Raw genomic sequence first — 17,363 nt, 5'->3', positions numbered from 1 at the left:
ATGAAGCCACATGTGATTATTCCATTCATTCCCAACAAAACTTAACAATTCAATTGCTTAAGAAGGTTCCCAAGGATAGACAGCACTGGGAAAGACTGAGAGAAACATGGAGACAGGCCCAGTAAGTGCCATGAGACATTAACAGAGATTTCTGAAGGCTTATAGAAGTTATTTACTCCTTCCTTTTAAATGGGGATAGTACAAATCTAAAAGCATTGGAAAAATGTATCTTTGGCAATGGGGGATAGCACAGTGCCAGAAGAATGTCTTTTAATCATAGCTGTTTATAAAATTCAGGGCACCAATATAAACAATACAACATATAAACACAAGTTTGCAACTGCACCAGTTACCATCCGCTTAAGAGGCTTTAAGCAAAAAAAGCCTTCTAAATATCACTTTCTGAGGACCAAATCTCAGACCCCTAGTCTGCTTCAAAAGTAGGTTTTGTTTGAAGTTTGGGAGGGATACAATTATTACCAGTAGCATGCAATATCTGTGACAACTCTCTCGCCTGTTTATGTTTGAAGGAACCACTGTCAAGGTAAAATTACTGCCTTTGTCACCTGAAAAAAGCAGGTTTCATAGTGACTCACATGCCATTGTATGGTTAAGAAGTTGCAATATTTTACTCCTAAGACAGGACAGAAGCATTCCTATTCAAAGAATCTTTTTCTCTACTTGTTTCACATAGAAGTCTTCACACAAGTTTCAAATTATTTAAATTCCACGAGTGCTCTACTCAAAACATTTCAGCACATCAGTAATTTCTAAATTTATTCATTAAGTTTTTTGCTTCCTTAATAAATGCTTCAATGAGGCAAACAAGACATTTGTCCATTTCCCTGGATGCATCATTCTAATTTTCTATATCTGAAGTCCTACATATTTATATATTTATCTAGTAATGTTTATGTGGAAGACTAATTTCTATCTTGCTTCTACATTCTACCTGCTGAACATCTGCTCTCCATCACTGCTTGGAAAGGATTTTAACCTTTAGCAGGCATTGTAGCAACCTCTCTAAGTTTTTCACTATCAGAAAGCTACAACTGGGCTGCTTGAAACCTTTGCAGCCAAGTCTACAGTTTTCCTTCTACTGCTTTAAATACTTCTCCTAAATGGTTTTACCTGGTATGAAAGAGAGATGACACTTGAGTTTGGATTTGGATTTATTTTGAAAACTCAAGTTCATATGGCCTGGGAAGATGGTAGAAAAATTATTCTAGTTCATCATAGTCTCAGTAATAGTTGGATTTGGATTTTCTGCTTCTCTTCTACATTGCTCTGACAAATCCTGTGTTAAATTTGATTTTTTTTCTCAAGATCACAGGCTGTATATTTTGAGATCTTTTTTGCTGCATAAATAGAATAGTATTATTTATCAATATATCTTTTCTTTAAAAGTGTTCTATTATCTTCCTTCTCCCTAAAATATAAAACTGCCTATTTTACATCTCAAATGAGACCTTTGCTAGCTTACAGGGTTTTTTCCAGTAACCTATTTGTTACACTGTAGTTTCTTAGATTTCATCCAGCACTGTTGAAGTCCTTACCTTATAGGTATTTGTGCACCAAGTCATGCATGAAGAGCTTTCTGGAGAATGAGCAAATATCTGTGTCCCTTTGACAATGCATTTCCATTCTTTTCAATATTTAAACCAGCTTTACTTAGCAAAGCTATCTGTTTGGTAATATTATTTAGGTCAATTTCTCACAAATTATTCTCACTGACTAAATAAATCAAGAGGGAGCATTTTTAAACTGCCAGCTCATCAGAACAGGAAAATTATTAATTTTACAGGGTCAGAAACAATGTTATGATCTTTGTGCACTACTGTTAATTAAATAAGGAGCACTGTCACAGAACACAGATGGGTAAGTATGATCAGAAGTTAGCACTCTGCCTGTTCCTCCTTCTCTCTCCATTATTTATTGAAGTTGTTCAGATTTGTTTACAAAAACACCAATAACAACAAAATTCTATTTTTTTCCTGCAAATGACTGAAGAGCAAGCTTGCATTGCTTCCCTTCACATTAAATAGAAGCAAAGCTGAGAACAAAAAGCCACTGCCATTAAAATCTAGTCCATGTCATTTATCATTTATGTACAGCTGTCCTAACAATTTTCCACCAAAACCATTGTTATGGTTACCTTATATGCCAAAACAAGAAAGAGCAAGCGTACCTTAATTTTTTTCCTTTTCACACTGCCCTTTGAAAGTAAGTTACCAGTTTTCACTACTAAACACTAACATACAAATTCTATAAAATTAAGGTAAAAGTAATACATTTAGGTGGAGGAAAGTTCAAATTTTATATGTGCTTACACTTTATGGCGGCAATCCTACATTTAATTGAAACCAGTGTAAAGTTATGCCAGGAACAGAAAGACACATGGATCCTGACTGGATATAAACCTCTTGCAGGTAAGGCAGAAAAGGGGAGACAGGAAGAAAAAAAAAAAAAAAAGGTATTCAGAAATGTCACAACTGACATTTTTGAATGCAGGTAAGACTGCTCAGACCTTATAGGAAAAAAAGAAAGTATTATCCATGTCTACAGGGAAAATGCACATACCTGAGGCCCCCTCCAGTGATGCCAGCAAGAGTTTTGCCGTTCAGTTTAGAGAGAGCTGGACAGAGCCTCAAGGGACTGAGGACATGAACATTGCTGTCCTGTTCACAGCTTTATGCACAGGCCACAGTGAGAAGAAGGCCTTTCAAGATGCTTTTTCAAAAAGGAATGCCTGCATCCCAATTAAATACTTGGACACTCATTCTGATGAATTTAGCAAGGAATGTTGCTATTAAATGCATTATTTTCAACAGCTAGATTCCCAGATCAGCACTGTACTTTTTGTAATTATTATCAGCTATTGTGAGCAGCTTTTATCTTTCTCCCTCTGCTTTAGTTATGACTCAGTTTCTCCTCATTAAAAAAAAGTGTAGTTTAACAGTGGATCAAGTTTCTTTCTCTGCTGTTTCAGATGGTTTTTATCTATCAAACTGCTTCCTTTAGAAAAACAGAAGCACATATATGTCATGCTAATGAGTCTGAGAGATTAACTAAAACATGTGTAAAAGTGTGTTTTATCTGTAGCTTACAGATAAACTGTCTCAAATACCATTGTCATCACTATGGATTTTTGTTACACTTGCTGTAACATGGTTGTATTGCCATAAAAAATTAATCCATGTTAATTATGACCAGGAGAAATATTAGCCTGCTAAACAGCAAGAAAATACAGCTATAATTACCTCCTGAGGAAACAAAATGAACAAAAATACTTATGCAATAACAACAACACAAATCAAGCAAGACAAAACAAAGCAATCAACCTTCTTTGTTATAGACTAACATTACTTGCTTTCAAAAATCCTATTTAATTCTAATTACTGTCTTTCTTTACTAGTTTGATACACAGAAAAACCCTTACATTGTGGCTTTATTATCAGTTACAAGAGCTCAAGTCTGAACTTGCTAAAGATTTTGCAGTTCAAACTTAGATTTAAAAAAAAAAATTTGAAATATCAAACCAAGAAATCCAAGCACACAACATGCTCCACTCCACCCCTCCCAACTTGTCTGGAAAGAACTGTCACAGGAAAACTTGAGGGTAGCAGGATGCCTTACACATCTGATGCTTTGCAGCACTCTTGCCAGACTGTTGAGCTTTTGGGTTCTGTTTCCTCTCTGGATTTCATCACATGCAAAACCCAAATGCAGCCAACAGAAGCATGCCAAGGCAAAGCTCTTTTGGCTCACTCATTAGTACCCTGCTAAGTGGCAGGGTCAGGAAGTCTGCATGGGGTGGGAGGACACAAGGCAGCAGTGGCAGGGAAAGAGCTAAGCCACAAATCATTAAGAGGTGTTTACTTGTCCCATTATAATAGGCTCCATTTACAAATGCTTAGTTCTCTAAAACTTAGTTTTAACTCTAAACCAGTAAATTCCACATGGAAGCTTTAAAAATTGCCTTTATTTAAAAAAAGGCAAAAAATTCAACTTTAGTTTTATTGTATTTCTTAAAAATTTTATCTTGTTTTTTTGTGTGTGTTGGTGGGGTTTTTTTGTTTGTTGAATTGTGAGAATTAACTCCTGAATACCAAACAAAAGGAAAATGAGAATCACCAACAGTCAGAGGACCAGGCTTGCCTGTCAATTATAATTTTAAAAGTTATTCCTTTTCATTTGAGTATTCTAGTGGCCAAGTCACACAAGGTACACAAAAGATCACAGGAGCTCCTACATGAATAAACTGATCTCTTTCTTGTGCCTTGTGGCACTCAGAAATCCTCAGAACTTCTCAGCTGTTCTACTTCTCAGCATGTTTCACCTCATTATATTCTAAGTTGCTATTGTCATAATTAGCTTCTCTGAGCATCTGTTGCTTCACCCACAGCAACTGCCTGCACACATTGTTCTATCTGTGCTGCCAGGCACTGGAGTGTTCTCATTATCTTAAAACCCTTGTCTGACAAATATCCTTGAGGATTGGAACTACATGATCTTTAAGGTCCCTTTCAACTCAAACCATTCTATGATTAATGGGAATTCTAGATGTTTTTCCCTACAGAGAACACAGTCAGCTTTACCAGACCTGCTGATATTTCGGACCTGTACTCCATTTCCTATACAGGAGATATTTTGTTACACTGAGTGATAAGTTAGAGGGACACAGATGAGCTCTGAAGAATGCCAGCACTTCTCTTGGTCTTGGAATGCTTTCTTTTTTAAATATATTTCAGTCTACTAAGTCTATAATTGCTGTAAGCTGCTTTTTGTGACGTTTGTATAAGTTGGCCTGGCCTTAACTTTCATGGAAGCATTACCTTTTTTTCTTGTCTGCTGTCAGAACTTTGTGATCTTGCAAGTCACACCTCAATATATTTGAAAACAATTTCATTTATCTGTAAACACCTTGAAAATCCTTTTCACTGTCATCTACAACAGTGCATAACTTCCCAGAGCATAACAGCTCTGAAGCAAACCTTCAACATACCAGCTCTTTCTGCACATTCAATAAGAGGCCAAGGAAAACAAATCCCTGCAAAACCCAAAAATCAAAGCCAGACAGCTCCCAAACATATTTCCACTGATTTTTAAGATGTAACATGGGGCAAAACAATCTGAGACAAGCATATATATATATATATATAACACATGCTTTCAATTATTTTCATGCTAACACAAAGTTTACAAGAACAAAATAAGTATGGCAGATCCCATTTTAGAAGAGAGTTAATTTCTAGATCTGAGATTCTAAAACTCAAGCCTTCAGCTTCCCAGATCTGACCGCTATAAAACAACATCAAAGGGAGCCAATTTCAGATCAACAACAAAATTGGCTCCAACATCTCCCTGGAGCTTTCATTCTTTGGAGGTTTTCCTCACCACCTCCATCACATATGTGAGGTAGGATTTCCTGTTTTGCCTACCCACAACAAACCAGACTCCCCCTCCCACCCTGTTATTGATTTGCTGTCCCTTTCTTCCAACCCTTCTGCATCTGGGCCACAAACTCATTTTAAGAAGCTGCATTTCTTCAGCCACAGTCAGGCTCATTCCCCAGACCCAACCTAATGAGGGGCTAACCATGGTGCAGATACACCCCAAGAGATGCCACCACACTCTCTATTCCACACTGCTGGCTCCAGCTTCTCACCAGGAGTAGCAGCCACCTGTCACTTCCTAGCCTCCAGCACGGGCCTTGGCTCAAAGCCACCCTCATGTAAAAAGTCTTGCATTTGGAAATGGATTTAACAAACCACTTAGCAGTTCATAAGCACAATAAGAAGGTGCAACATCTAAACAATCAGCAGAGTTTCATCTGTTTCTAGGTCATTTCCCCCTTCATCTGCTCAGTAGTAGGTGTGTACTTTTCAAGTGAAAGTTTTCTTGCAACACTGTATATAATATTGTATGCAAGAGTTCTACAAAGTTAATGAAAGCTTGTGTATATGTAATAAAAATCTTAATATTTTGCAGTCATAGCAGGACAATATTGACACCACTGCTTATTGGCCATCCAGCTGAACTGCTGACTGCATTTAAATTCTTAGCAGCTGCAGTAAGTTGCCATACAGTCCACAGCATTTAAATCCCATGTGAGCTCTTTTTTCACTCAGACTGTAAAGCATCTTGTATTCCTAATCTTGCCTCCAGAACATTGTCCCTTTTCATTACAGATATTTTATGCAGCACAGAAGCATAGAACCATTAAGATGGGAAAAAACCCCAAGATAATCAGGGCCAACCTTTCACTGATCACCACCATGTCAACTAGACCAAAGCACTAAATGCCACATCCAGTCTTTACTTGAACACGTCCAGGGATGGTGACACCACCACCTCTCCAAGAAGCCTACTCCAATGTCTAACAACCCCTTCTGTGAAGCAATTCTTCCAAATGTCCAACCTTAACCCTCCCTGGGGCAGTTTGTGGCCATTTCCTCTTGTCCTGTCACTGGTTGTCTGGCAGAAGAGACTGACCCTACCTGCCTACACCCTCCTTTAGGTCACTCTAGAGAGTGGTAAGGTCTCCCCTGAGCCTCCTTTCCTCCAGGCTAAACACCCCCAGCTCCCTCAGCCACACCTCACAGGACTCTCCAGACCCTTCCTGAGCTCCACTGCTCTTCTCTGGACTCTCTCCAGCCCCTCAATGTCTTTCTTGCAGTACTGAGGGGCCCAGAACTGGACACAGCACTGGAGGTGTGGCCTCACCAGTGCCAGCACAGGGGACAATCCCTGCTCTGGTCCTGCTGGCCACATCTTTCCAGGTCCAGATCAAGATGCCACTGGCCTTCCTTTTGAAAATATAGCCAAAAGGTAATTTATTATTTCTTTTAAATGGTTGGGTAATTAAAAGAATGGCAAAAGTCTTGTTTCCCTCCTTTATACTGGTTGCTCTGTCCACATTTCCCTAATAAAAGAACCAACAGATAATTCACTATAACCAGTGCCAGTCTTTCCAAAAGAAATGGGCAATTCCTATCAATTTTGTTTCCAGATCAGAGGCAGAGTATCCTTGTAAAGCTCCTCTTATGAGATATACTGATCTTATCTGTTTGCTTTTAGAAAGTTTGTTGTAGATAATTAGCTGCATGGATTTGGGAAGATGCACTACTCATAGTTGCTTTTAATTCCAGGAATTCAAGAATCATTGTTTGTAAGTGCCCCTACAAGTGTTTATAAAAAATTCCCTTCCATCACTATTTCTCTTTAGAGGTTCAGAATAAATTTGGGGAAATGAAAGACTTTAAATTCATTCTAACTTGTTCCACAATGTAGGAAGCAATTAAACAACCTTAACATAAATCCCACTGATTTTATTTTAAACAATTTCTGGAACTAAATTCAATTTAGCAAAACAAGAGCAGCACCTTGGACATCACATCCTTTGTGTAATAGTGAACTTAAGTCTTCCCTGAAAACTCCTAAGGAAACATAAGGATAATTTCACAGAGAAGTGTCACAAACCAAAGCCCCACAGGGGAAAGTAAAAATAAACAATATCCTCTTCTCTTCACTCACCCCCATTGGAATAGCAACAGAATATAAACTCCGCAAGAGAGTAATTGGTCATCCTGATAGTAAAAGTCAGCAAAGAATTGCAACTTCACAATATTAAGGTAACAAAAGAAAGTCACAAAACTCTCCCTCTAATTTGCTGCAAAAGCAAAGTAAAACTTGTAATGTAAAACTACACAAGTAGAAATGGTGTGCCATATTCACTTTTTTTTTAGGAGTATACACAGAGGATCTCATAATGAGAGTCTAAAACTGCTTGGCAGCCATTTGAGGGCAATGTGCTAGCGTTTGTGGTGGGGGGAGGAGGAAGAGGAACACCAAAACACAGGAAGTTACATGAAGGATCTATAGTGCTATGTGCTTGATTTTAATCAGTCAGGGTAACATTGATGTCATAAAGTCATGGCTAAAGTCAGTACTTCCTGCTCTGTAGATGTAGTACCTGTCTGAAATCTAGGAACCTGTGCCTTTTGCAGTCTGCCAGGTGTAACTCAGCTTATTCCCACATAACTTCATGTATCTCAACTCCTTTCAGTAACTGAATCATCCAAGGTGTGACTTTGAATTCCTTCTCCCCAAGGACACTCCAAACACTCACTGCAAGAAGCACTGCCAGCAGGAGTGCTAAACGTGCTGTTGTTTACAGTAGTGGTCACCACTGTGCCCGGGGAGTCAAGAGTAAACCTCTCACACTGTTAAGGTTTGCTCACTCTCCCTTGTATCCCTTTTGAGCTACATTTTCTGCAGGAGATACAAAAGCTTATAGTAGGAGCCCTTCCCACATTGCCACTGCTGGGACTGGCCAGCTATGAGTTTTTCTGTTGTTTAAAGCTCAGCCATTCTTCAGTTTGGGTCAGCATTCAGAAGACAGTGTTGTCATTAGCAGTTGTCCTAAACTGATCTTTAATGCTTCTGTGCCCCAAGTCCTCCACATCATTCAAAGCTACACAAGAACTTTCTCATCTCCACGCCACCATCTTCCAACACAGTAAAATACCACACTACCTCAACAGATGCTCATGCCTACCTCTCTTTGACAACTCATATTGCTCAGCTGCAGTTTAATAGCATTTTTTATTTTTGAAATAAAATAGAAAAAAATAAAAGCTTTGCTAATGTCACCTAACTGAAAAATAAACATGTCTTCAGCATTTTGAAACCAGGAATATTGCAGAGTTTTTGAAAAATTTGATTTGTTTTTTTTAAATACCATTTTGTTGTCATCTTATTACAGAGGTTCCATACAGTTGTCTCCTTATCACAAAAGTTCCATACCTTCTTGGTGTTTTCTTGTGGGCAGTTCCTCAGAGCACTGACTCTTTCCTCTTCACAAAGCAGTGAACAGACTCCAGTTCCCTTCTCACCCAGCCACCCACTCTCTTATAGCATCTTCTTCTCACTGGTTGCAGTTGTGGCCTGTTAAAGTCAGGCCTGTTCCTAATATTTGATAATTGGCCCCGTTGCAACTCCTTAGGGGTAAGATTACTTCCTACACTATCTTTATTTTCTTATATTCTATCCCCCTACACCATTTTAGCTGGGAGTATATTTTCTGAATTTATATTATTCCTACATGGCAAACACCCCCATTCATCCAAGATTATCAGGGATCAACATACCCTGCCTGCTCAACTGGACCTGCCTCCAACTGTGACACCAAGGAGACACTTCATCAGTAGCTGAAAGATCTGGCTGCTGCTGCTCCAGGAACACCACAGAGCACATAAACCCTGCCCAAGCTCTGAGCACAACCCGAACACTCACCACACCCTGCCTCTGCTGCTAACAGAGCAGTCCCACCTCAGCTCCCTGCAGCCCTTCCCAACCTGCACAGAAGTCCACACCAGCTGCCATTGCATCCATACACAGCAACATTCCCAGCTGCCTGGGCCTCAGGAGGCCATTTGCCTCTTAAAGCTCATTTGTTTGCAGAGCTGCCAGGAATCTAAACTGACATTCCACTAACCCCACTGCTTGTGTTTAAGGGATAGCTCAGCATCTGAGAGGAGCTAAAATTTTAGGTGAATAGCATGCAAATATAGTTGATTATATGAGGGGGAAAGTGCTTTTAAGAGGTCAAAAATCTCTTTAGGAGTTGTTCTAGCTCAAAATCCATAGGGGTAGGCAAACATTTGTGTTACTCTAACCATACCTAAAATATTCACTTTTCTAGGAGTAAAAAGAGAATTTAAAAAAAAACCAAACAGATGTTATCTTTTCCCACAGCCCTATTTAATATGTAAAATCACAAATATGTTTTCTGAATAAATATTGTAACTAACAGTTTGTCCAAGAAAAAGAGACAAAGAGGTAACAACATTGCCTCTCAGACTGAAGACAGTAGTGAAACATTTGCTTTAAGGCCATTAACAAATTACTAGTGCATCCCAGTGGTTTCAGCAACTATCTGAAATTCTTTAATGTGACATGAGTGTCAGTAAACTCCCTAAAGTAGCACTGTGATTGGTATTTTACAACAGACATTTGTTCCTCAGCTTGGAAGTCTGCAATTTTGTCACAAATACGCTCTTGAAAAGCATTTGCAGAATTGGATAAGCTAAAGGAAAATGCTGTATCCTACAAAATTCAACAGTTTACCATTTTGGCCAATAAAATTTGAGCTAATGTAAGCAACTAGATTGAAAAAAGGAACTGGAATTAATTCAAGTAACAATGACAGGCTAGGACATACTAAAACAAGAAAAAATTTCCTTAATAAAACTCACTGATTTGGAGAAGCCTCTGCTTTCTATAAATCTGTCCACACATTCATTACAACATCTTTGGAAAAAAAGGCTTTAAAACACGGGAGTGGTACTCGTAAATTCTTCCTGTTGCTATCTACCTCAGCTCTCCAGTGAAGTGGTTGGGAAAATATAAAATCATACTATTGAGTAAGAAAACTACTTTTTAAAAGTAGTAAAACTTACTACTTGGTCAATCTTGCCTTACAGGAATAACAGACAAAATACTTGTCATCTAATAAAAATAGAACTGATTTTTTAAATAAGTTGAGGAGCAACAGTTCAAAAACCTATTTACTGACTCTGGAAACAGAAATGGTTAAACAACTTTTTTGTGGTCTCACTCCTACAAAATAACTATGCTTCAGCTCTGGGCATGCTCTGCATCCAGCCTCACAAATGGCTATAAATGTGGTTTGGAGAAAAACTGAATCTGCTTGCAGCTTTTTACAGGTGACCCAGCAATGCAGAAACATTACCAAGGCCATATTCATTGCATCTAACTTGGAATTTGGCTCTGAGGCACGGACTGACCCAATGACCTCAGAGCCCCTTTCATTGTAAACTACGCTGTGATTCTATGAACGGATACTGAAAACACATGGCAACAATTTTTTTTAAATGTTAATGTATTATTATTTTATTTATAACTCAATAGCGCCCTCTGCTGCTGTTTTCCTGCTTGGTTATTTGCATGGAAAAATTGAGAGGGTATGTTACGGGAATGTGTGAGCACCTTCCCTGCAAAGGAAGGAAGGAAAATTGCAGAATATTCATTCAGCACAGGGAGAACATAAGGGATTAACACCTTTACCAGGTCAGTTTGGAAATTGTTGGGCTATTTAAGGTCAAAGCGGGTCTCTTCGCCCTCTGCCATTAAAATTTAGGCTATTTCACAGCAGCCTTCAGAGCTACAGAACAATCCTTCCCAGAACACAAAAAACTCCAAAGAGAACCATCAGCCTCCCTTGCTACAACAACAGCAGGTACATGCAGGTAACTTGAAAGAGGCAATTAAAAAACAACAGGATAGAGGAACCTCTCATACTTGGAATATCATAATTAGCAACCATTCATCTTCACCTACCTGAGCTGCAGTTTTACACACACAAAACTTTGCAAGTGTTAGAGGAAAGAAATTATAACCTCCAGTAAAGAATTCTGGTGTAATTTAGATCTTTACCCTTGGCAGAGTCCACTTAAGAGGGCAACATCAAAACTGGTTTTAAGACACAACTAAAATGGATGTGTGTTCAAAACAAATATTATAACACACAGAGCTTCTCCAAACACTTGTCAGGATTATGACTGGCCGTTTTAGAAGTTTCTCAGTTGTGTGAGAATTAAACTTCAATAAAACTGCTATAAAGGTTGGCAAAAGAGCATCAAAGTTCTCCCTTCCAATTTTTTTAGACTACTTAATTTCTAGGCAAAATTATAATCTTTTTTTCAATTTTTACACTAATTTCCAAACTTTCAAGTGCTTTGCAGAAGTGCTTGCTCTTATTTTAGACATATCATTTCTAAATCTGTTTTTTTCCTTTGCATTCCATCAGTCTCAATGGCCAGTAAGGGATCCCACTAAATAGGCTGTATTCCCTAGTTAATCAGCAATAGTAGCCTATGATTGAACCATTCTGAGGGCAAGTTATACAAGTATTTTCATAACAGAGATAAGAGAGTAGAAAAAATATTTGCAGAAGTGACATGGCCATTCACATATATATGAATTCAAAGGATTTCAGGTATCCTTCATAGTGTTTAAATATCTTTCTATAAACATCTGTTAACATCCCCATGGAAAATAAAAATTACACTAAAGAAAGCTAAAACCCCATCTTTTTCTGTGCATTGCTGAATGGGACAGAACAGTAAGGGAAGTTCAGGCTAAACTTTTTTTAAAATCCAACAGCAAAGTTAAGCAATTAAACTGATCATCATAAGGGTTGAAAGGTTTCCATCACTACTGTTTCAGACAGATGATAATCCAGTATTGTCCTCCTTAGGTAAAGCTAAATTAAGAAAGAAACCTGTTTGTTTTTTTTAAGATTAGATTAGAAAATACAATGACCCTTGGCACTGTTAAAAAAATGACTCAATATTAGAAGCACATCTGAGTAAAAACCTGAGAATGTGGTTTGTTGCTTGTGCTACATTTGATTAACACAAAGGAATTAAGCCAAAACCATAATTAGTTATTAACTAGTTAAAGGTGTTTCTCTAAGAAGTTTTGTGTTTCCAGCACTTTATCAATTACCATACATGCACCCTGAGATTCTAGAACTATCTGCTAAGGTGCTAATGAGAGCCCAGTCAGGTAACAAGGAGCCACTTGTGAAAGCTGCACCTTCCTTCATTTGAATGGTCTGATCTGCATTTATGTATAGTCACCTGACTGATATAAATAAACTTTTACTCATACTTGCAGAGGCAACACAGCCCTGAGAGTTTCTTTACTGGCTTCTGAAGCAACAGAATTCTTGTCTGAGTGCCAGCAGTAGCTCTCCTAGTGGTAACGTGCAAGCCAGGAGAAACACAACTCAACTTTCCATTGCAGGCTGAGCTTGCAGCTAGAAATGGTTTTACTTATAAACATGCTGCAGCACAGGTGGCAACTCCAGCAGCAAGGATTGCAAGGCACCGACAGCACCTGACTGCTCTGGCAAATGAAAGCAGCTCAGAACTCCAGGTACCCATCCAGGTACATCTTACTGAGAGAGAACAACTTAATTCCTTACACTATTCCATCTTACTCATTTTGAGGATGATAGATATTGTTCTATTAAGTGCAAATCCCCAAAATTCCAGGCAGTTCATCATATAGCATTTCTAGTATAATAGCTTGTTACTGCTGTGCCTAGATTCCATCAACAGCATAGCTTGGAAATACTAAATCCAATATCTCCCAGTATAATCACCCTGACTTATCAGGGAATACCAATTCTGCAAGATGCTATGAGAAGGAATCCCTGAAAAGTTACAACTGTACATTTTTTCCTCTCTAAGTGTGGCTACCTGCTTCTGGGAAGTAGCATTTAACAGGTACTCAGTTAAATTACTTTTAAATGAGTACTTCTTGCTGCCCCCACACCACCATTACCCCTTTGCCACGTGGCTTTAGAAGTTGAGCAAGAGCATCTATGCAGTGCAATACGTGGAAATAGGTCCCAAATGATTTAGTGACCCATTCCTGAGAGTACCTCCTTGCATCTTAAAATAACTTTTGCTTCTGCCGGATAACATTTACTGGTTCTCTTCCAACCTCAGGCCTTAATTCAAGAAGATAGCCAGCCTTCTGCTTAGTCCAGAATAAATGGCTCTACTTGCATGGATCAAGTTAACTGTAAACTTACATGTTGATAGGGGATATGAAAACAGGCTTTGAGCATGGCATCCATCCACATCACTTCTCAGTCAACGAACAAAATGTCCCTGGCCTTCCAAGAAGAATGTGCATATAAACACATCAAGTGCTAGGGAGGAACACAGAACAGACATTTCTTAAATTAATTAATAGCTAGATACACAACATGCAATTACACTGGAGTTTTAAAGTAATCTGATTGCTTTCCTCCCCAAGATGATAAAAAATAGCTTTGCATTATTAGCAAGATGTGTGTTAAGACATAGCATAGATTAATTGGCATAAAAGCCAAGTTTGAAAACAGCACATTATCTTCCTGGGATGAAATAAATGACAGATAATATTCCTACTTTACAAGTAGTAATTGGATCCAGTAGAATAATAGTTTCCATCTTCAGTGAGAAAAATTAGAATTATTACTTTTCTCTCCCATATATTTTTTGTCCTTTCCCTTGGAGCAAAAGTTATTAGTGTGCCCAGAAAAATTAAAGATTGCTATCTGAAAAGTAAGAGATGTTAATGAAATATTGGAGAGAAGCTAAATTGAACAGATCATTCAGATCTCATCTGGCAGGATAGGACTCTGCCCACAAAAAGCAAGGATGTTCACCTGCTTAAACCTTGTCACTTTAAGTGCTTAAACAACAGTAGAAAGTGTTCTGTAAGAGAAAAAAATAAAGGAGACATAGAAGAAACATAAATTATCAGAGAAAGGATTTCAGATGTCAGATACATGAAAATCAGTTGTTTTCCTCTATTTAATTCCTACATATAGAAGTCAGTATAGAGTTTATATTATAAATCACATCAATGAAAAGGATGTTAGAACAAGCAGTCACCTCCAGGAAACAGAGAAAGATTTGTTGACATATTCCCATAGGCTTTCTTCATCTTCAGGCTGATTCTCAGGCTTCATCCTTCCTGAGAATTTCAGCACAAGTGTTCGCTGTTATTTTTGGAACTGATTTCTGCACTCAAGTCCTTGCTTTTATAATGTTTTTTCCTTCCCTAAGCTTTCTGTTAAAAACTTGGGTTTTACAGAGCATACACAGATTTCAGAATGCAAATAATGGTTTTAAAAGGGATACAACACAAAGAGGATACATTTTAAATAACATTAAGTTCTTCCACTACTTACTAACATTTTCCAAAGTACCATTATACTGCCAGAAGACACACAATTCTATATTTATTCTGTAGTATTTTCTTTCCATTTTCAGTACACAAGTAACATTCTGTTGAATAAGGAGAGTATTTTATTGTAAGCATTTTATGAAAAACAAGTGTCATTATCAAATGCCAACATTTTAGGGCCAAGTACCTGTCAAAAAACAACAAACATTTCACATCTCCTAATTTAATCAAAAAGACTAGAGGATGATGGAGAGGCTAGATCTCAGTTGTTCTTGGGTTAGCTACTAATATTTGCATTGAAACATTAATATGATTTAATGTGTTAGAAAAGTACTGTTCATTTCAAAGAATATGGTATCAGAACTCAGAAGTCCTCTTGGAATAAAGCTTTGGCAAGGAATGATCAGTGTAGTCTCCACCTCAACTTTTTGTTTCTTTTCAGTTTTCCTCTGAACAAGTGGAAGCTTCTGTAAACTAAGTATTTCTAAAAGAGAGAGGAGACAGAACAGCAAAATTCCTGAAGTTCATAAGTAAATTCATAAAAAAACAATCTCTCTCTAGGTATAACTCTATTGAAAGTCTTAAAGATACCAATTCTTCCTAGCAAACATTCCATACCAAAAATCAGTGATACTTCCATTCTTTACATTTCAGCACTGCAATGTCTTTTGATACTCTACAGTCTTTCGTGTAATCCTCACTTGTCCTATTAATTGCTGACATGTATTTTAAACCTGTAATGCTGATGCATAATCCCTAAAAACAGCCTTCACCAGGAAGAGAAAAGAGCAGGGGAATAAATCAGCCTTTGCCCAGTAACTCTTTGTTTATCATTCAAATAAAATTCATCATTTAACAACTCAGTGTTTATCAATCACATCTTCCTGGGAAAAGTATCATGCTGGACAAGTTGGAAAACACTAAGCCAAAAAGATGACTCCACTAGGAAAATACAGAACTATAAGCAGAGAAAAGGCTTATTATTAAACCCCAGAGGGTGAATCTAAATTCTCTGTAAGCACAACACTGGATAGTGACTGTGAGTAGGAATCACCCCTGTGCTTGCCAGAAGGTGGCAATAATGACACTGTACTTGCATGGACAGCTGTAGATTTAGAAAGTTGGGGAGGATTTAAGCATTAAAAAAATTAACTTGATAGAATTGCACTCATACTTACTTCTTAAGGCAGTCTTCATTTCCCACTAACCCCACAGGAGACAGAACAAAAGTTCTGTCCTACAGCTGCCTCTCTCAAGTTTTCTAAGAGAAATGCTATGAAGCAAAGCCAAGACTGGACTGTTTCTCCAATTCACTTTTTTAAACCACACTTTTATACCTACTAAATGCACTAAAGAGGCGATAGATGGCTATGTGTGCAAAACCAACAAAAACTGAACAATTCTGTAGATTTAAGTAACCCTCTAACTCAGTAGAAGACAATTCTGATTATCAGATAAATAAGGCAAACACAATCATTTAATGAAGCACAAACAAAAAGTAGTAATAAAAGTTACTAACCCTTTTATCCAGCATAAAATACTGCAGCTTTATAGCTACAGAAAATATTTCTCAGTCTGCAAAAACACAACATGTTCCAGTGAAACACTAATATAAACCAGTAAGGACCATCCATCCTTACAGGTCTGGTTTGTTACATTTCATGTAGTCTTGATTGAAAAAAATACACATAACATTGCTCAAAATCCATTTAATATGACCTACTTGAGCATTCCTTGCCAGCAGGATAGAAAACCTAACTCCTTGAAGTAACAGTTTTGATATAACAGTTTTAATACAGCTTTCTAGTCTCTGGAATTTGCAAAATATTAAACTAATTTAAAAAATAATAGCCACTTTCAATACCTTTTTAACTAGCTCACCCAGCACTTTACTAAACCTGCTTGCTATCTTTTCAAGATGTACATATCATGTCAGGGCCTAAAACAGATAAATAAATTCTGATAGCCCTGGACAGCTCCCCCAGGCACATTTTGCCACTGCCCTACCTACAGCCCAGAGCTTCTGTCCTAAAAAATTAACTGCATAGATATTTTGCCACTAAAATAGCCTGCTCTGACCCCCAGCTTTTGCAGCATACGTTGCAGTTGAGACAGTCACAATACACACAGCATCATCAAACAATTTCAGAAAGCTCCAACCCGTACACAGTAACACCTTACCACACCAGAAGGCTTCAGGGGCATACCCACACAAAGGACCATCATCTCTCCTCCAAAGGCTGCAAGCCTCTGCCCTCTTGTTCTTTAGCCCAACCTTTCATACCCCTCGTGTTGATGCACTGCACCTGTGAGCCCTCTGTTCCCTTTGGGGATTGGTCAGTAACACCTCAGCACTCCATGGCTCATCACCTCCAACACTGCTCACCTGCTTCTCACAGCTGCAGCCCATTGGGGATGGGGCTCGGCCACAGCCCCACTCCCAATTCCCACAACCTGTGTGCCTACACCCAGCTGGTTCTAATTGGGACTCATTTATTTAAGGACATGCACCTCAAGCACCAATGGTCATTTGCTTGCAAAGAGAGGTGGTTAGGTAGGTAGAGGTCTTTTTTTATAGTGCTATTAAA

This window comes from Molothrus ater, chromosome 6 (assembly GCF_012460135.2).
Source record: "Molothrus ater isolate BHLD 08-10-18 breed brown headed cowbird chromosome 6, BPBGC_Mater_1.1, whole genome shotgun sequence".
NCBI classification, from domain to species: domain Eukaryota; kingdom Metazoa; phylum Chordata; class Aves; order Passeriformes; family Icteridae; genus Molothrus; species Molothrus ater.
This window is presented reverse-complemented; position numbering follows the sequence as displayed.